Source organism: Gossypium hirsutum, chromosome D07, assembly GCF_007990345.1.
Source record: "Gossypium hirsutum isolate 1008001.06 chromosome D07, Gossypium_hirsutum_v2.1, whole genome shotgun sequence".
Lineage (NCBI taxonomy): Eukaryota > Viridiplantae > Streptophyta > Magnoliopsida > Malvales > Malvaceae > Gossypium > Gossypium hirsutum.
The window spans coordinates 9,462,957-9,467,366 of record NC_053443.1 but is presented as its reverse complement, the minus strand read 5'-3'; positions in this window follow the sequence as shown (position 1 = coordinate 9,467,366).

The window sequence follows — 4,410 nt, the reverse complement described above, 5'->3', positions numbered from 1 at the left end:
CATTTCGGTATAGTAGCATTTGGCACCGCAGCGTTTCGGTATAGCAGCATTTGGCACCGCAGCGTTTGGTACAGCAGCATTTGGTACCGCAACGTTTGGTACAACAGCATTTGGTACAGCAGCATTTGGTACCGTGGCGTTTGGTACAGCATCATTTGGTGCTACAGCATTTGGTACAGCGGCAGAGGGTAATGGCTCAAACAATAGCAGACAACTACATTTTCCGGTTGTTAGGTCACAAAGGCCGAGATGTTCACAATTCAATTGACATTCTGAGTCATGAGTACATGCTTCCAAGCTGAATACACCTGCAAATTAAACAATAATTTTTCATCATTTATTCATTTTTTAATTATTTTTATTAGTTATTGATGTATATTTCATGATGATGATGAGGATGAGGATAATGACGACAATAATGACGATGACAAATTTGAGGCAATTGAGGTTTAAATCACAACAATTGCAACCCCTCTTTTTATCTTCAGATTGTAAACCCTTTTGTACCAAAAATAAAATATTTATGATGTAATTATTGAATATCGAAGTAGAGAAATTGTAACAGCTCGATTTTGATCCTAATCGTACAAAGTGGTTTTGGGACCACAAAACTGAGTCGAAAAATTATTTTAATATTATTTTGTGTGTTTATTTTGTGTGAATTTGATTGTGTGAAATTTTTGTGTTTAAATTTTATCGTTTGAATGACCAATTAAGTAAAATGACTTAATCGTGTAAAATGAAAATTTAGGGGTCAGATCTAAAAGTACCTAATTGTTGTTGTCTTTTTAAATGGGAGGTTTAAAGGTGCAATAAGACCAAAAATAAGATAGTGGGGGGCAATATTCAACATTACCCTTATATTATATGTTTATTAAATTAATTAATAAAGGTTAAATATGTAAAACAACAAATAAATAATATATGTTATACATAAAAAAAATTGGCCATTTTCATCATCTTTCTTAGCCAAAATGAACAAAGAAGAAAACCTTTAAAGCTTATTAGGGATTCGGCACTTTACTAGCTTGATTAAGGTATGAAATTGTTTCGGTTTTTGATAATTTTTACGTTTTTGAGATTGTTGCTTTGAATACTTCAAAACCCATGTCTTAATTTTGTGAATTGTTGATGATTTTGAAATGTGTCATTGATGAATGCTTGAGCTTTGTGATGTTAGTTGATGAAATATGAAAGTTAGGTGTTAGATTAATATGTTTTATCTTTGAATTTTTGGTGAAATTGAGTAAATAGGGTTAAATTGTGAAAATAAATTTTTGAAGGATTAAAATGTGAAATAAAAAAAATGTGTGGATTTGTATGAAGTATATGAACATTCGGCCCTAGCATAGTGTGGGCAAATTTTGTGTATTTTGTGTTTTATGCAATAGGGACTAAATTGCAAAAAGTGTAAATGCCAGGGGAAAAATGGTAAATTGCCCATTTATGTGTTTTTGGACTAAACTGAATGTGATAATGATTAAACTATCTCATTTTGAATATATTTAGATTGAGAACCAAAGAAATCGGAGTTAGATCGGGGAAAAGCCAAAGTAGTCGAATAATCGTCTGACTTCGATTTTTCATCGTCCGAGGTAAGTCTATTAGCAATTTAATGTTTTTAAATCAACATATATACATGTATATGATTTATATTCTTAATGACCTGTGATAAAAATAAATAAATATAGGTTGAATTTAATTAAAGTATGAAAGGCATATGTATGAATATATGTATATATTGTTCGAATATATATGTATACATATATATAGGTTCTTGATTTTATTTGAAGTATGGGAGTTATAAATATATATTTGAAGTCTCAATAAATATATGTATATACTTGTATAATTTTTTTAAAATTTATTTAAGGTATGTATATTATATTGTATATGTGAGTTTCGATTATATATATATATACAAATATAGTTTTTGAGTTAAATTAAAGCTGTGAAATATATACATGAAAATGTATGAAGCTGAACATAGTTGTACGTGTGTATGTATAAATTCCTCAAATGAATTTAAGGTATGAACTATATATTTTTGGATGAATGTGGTTCGAATGGATATAAATGTATATATAAAATTATTGAGTTGAGCTAAAAGTATGGATTGTAAGTACAGATGTGATTCAGTTATGGTTTGCCAATTTCTTGAAAGTGTGGATAATGTTACATGAATTATACACATATGTTTTGAACATGTGTAATGCTAGTAAGAGTTATATGAGAAATTATTTTCGTATTTGTGATATTCAGGTCCTGTGTCTAGCAGGCTTAATGCTGGTGAACTTTACAGACTTAATGTCTAGCAGGCTTAATGCCAGTGTTTTGATTCAAGCTTCAAGCTTAACAGACTATATGATGATGAATCATTTTGAATAAGTGATATTTATGTCTTAATTCGAATTAGATAATCACATTGATAAATTGTAATAAATTATAAAAATGTGGTTGTGAGCATTCGGTTCTATAGTTTATTGCTTATATGCATACGGCTAAAAGTATTTGATAGGTACATATGTTTTCGGTTTTATATATATATATATATATACCTTGGATGAGTATATGCATTGAATATAAGAGTTTGATAAGTTTATTTATGCATTTGGACATATGCGTTGATGTGAACATAAATTAGTTTAAATATATTTGTGGGAAACATATATACATTCGGTTATATGTTCTTGATGAACATAAATATTTGGTTATAAGCATTCAAGGAATTTCTAAATATATATATAAACAAATTGGCTTGTAAAATGTTATAATTCTTTAATTTAATTGTTAAAAACTTATTAAGCTATCAATGGCTTACTGTTTATGTTTGTTTCTGTTTATTTTCCTTGTCTTATAGATTTTTTTGAAGTGATTCGAGATCGGGGATCGTCAGAAAAGCTTATTACACTATCGATAGATAATGGTATTTTAAGTTGAAGTTCCTTCTTAGTCTATGGCATGTATAGTCCAAGACTAGATAAAATTGTTATTTTGCTAGTAAATCTGTATTTTAAAGCCTTGTAAATGTGGCTAAATTAGTTGTTTTATTTGGTTTTGGTTTGAATGATAAATTAGTCATATTTTGGTTGTGGTTTAGGATTATATGAAACTTGATATATTTATGCTTAGTTATGTGGTTTGTTAGAGTTAGATTTATATGGTTATGTATATAGGTATATATCTATTATACTTATAAATGGAAGTATTTATGCGAAATTTTAGAAATATTTTACTAACATGTTATAAGTAGATTAAATGAATGTTCAATTTTATAAAAGTTTTAATAGTTGGAATTGAGTTTGATCAGGGTTATACTATTGGGAAGCTAAACTCATAGGATTAGAAGTTGAATTTATATAATAGTATATATGTTTAAAATGTGCTATGAAATGCGTTGTTACATGGTAATAAAATGAAAGACTTTTGTAAATTGATTTAGGTATAATAATTTTTAAATTATATATATATACGGTTTTGGTAATTATAAATAAAATTGACAAATAAAATTTGGTTTTGTGTTTATAATATTTGAGATTAAAATGATGATTGACTTTGCATTTTCGGTTGATGTATTTTATGAAGTAAATTATATATTTATTTCTATAAATCACTTTGTGAAATATGTATTTGTTTTAATTGTATTCAATTGTGTTATGTCTGTTAATACGTCGTAACCCTAATCTGGTGACGGATATGGGCTAGGGGTGTTATAGAAATATTGTATGTACTAACAAAATGCTACAATCAAAACGATGAAACAAGAAGCAACATCAAAAGAAGCCATTATTTGAAAGCTGCTGAGAGATAAAACTAAAAATTGATTATACGGAGATGAGCTAGTGATGTACAAAGTATGAGATGTATTGCACATTTTATAGTTGAATTTGTGGACCTTTTGAACCTAATATTAAATTATGCAATTGCAAGTTGACTTGCCAATTGTGTAGCAAAATAAAAATCCCATATTAGGAAAATAGAGATTTTGCAATGTAGTTTTCACATCACTTATAGTATAATAAGGTTAAGAGTATGTAAATCAGTTATAATTATCATATATATTAATACTTTTTATATTTTAGAAATTAATTGAAAATAATTTTTTAAAATAATAATATAAAGGCAATGAAAATAATTTTGTGTTTAGTTATAAACTTTTAAATCACCATATTAATATAATATGAAGTTGTCATCGTTTTGTATGGTTTTATGTCCCAATTTTTTGTCTTCTAAATCACCTGTATACATAAGTATTGTTCAATATTTCAGTTTTGTCTTTATAGTGGGTTTATACAAATATTTTGCCGTGATTAAATAGATGGTGAGTTTATGGTGTGTAAGCATCTCATAAGGCTAATCAAGGACAACTTTAATGTATGTCTTAATAGCGTGGTGTATCAATTTTTAAAA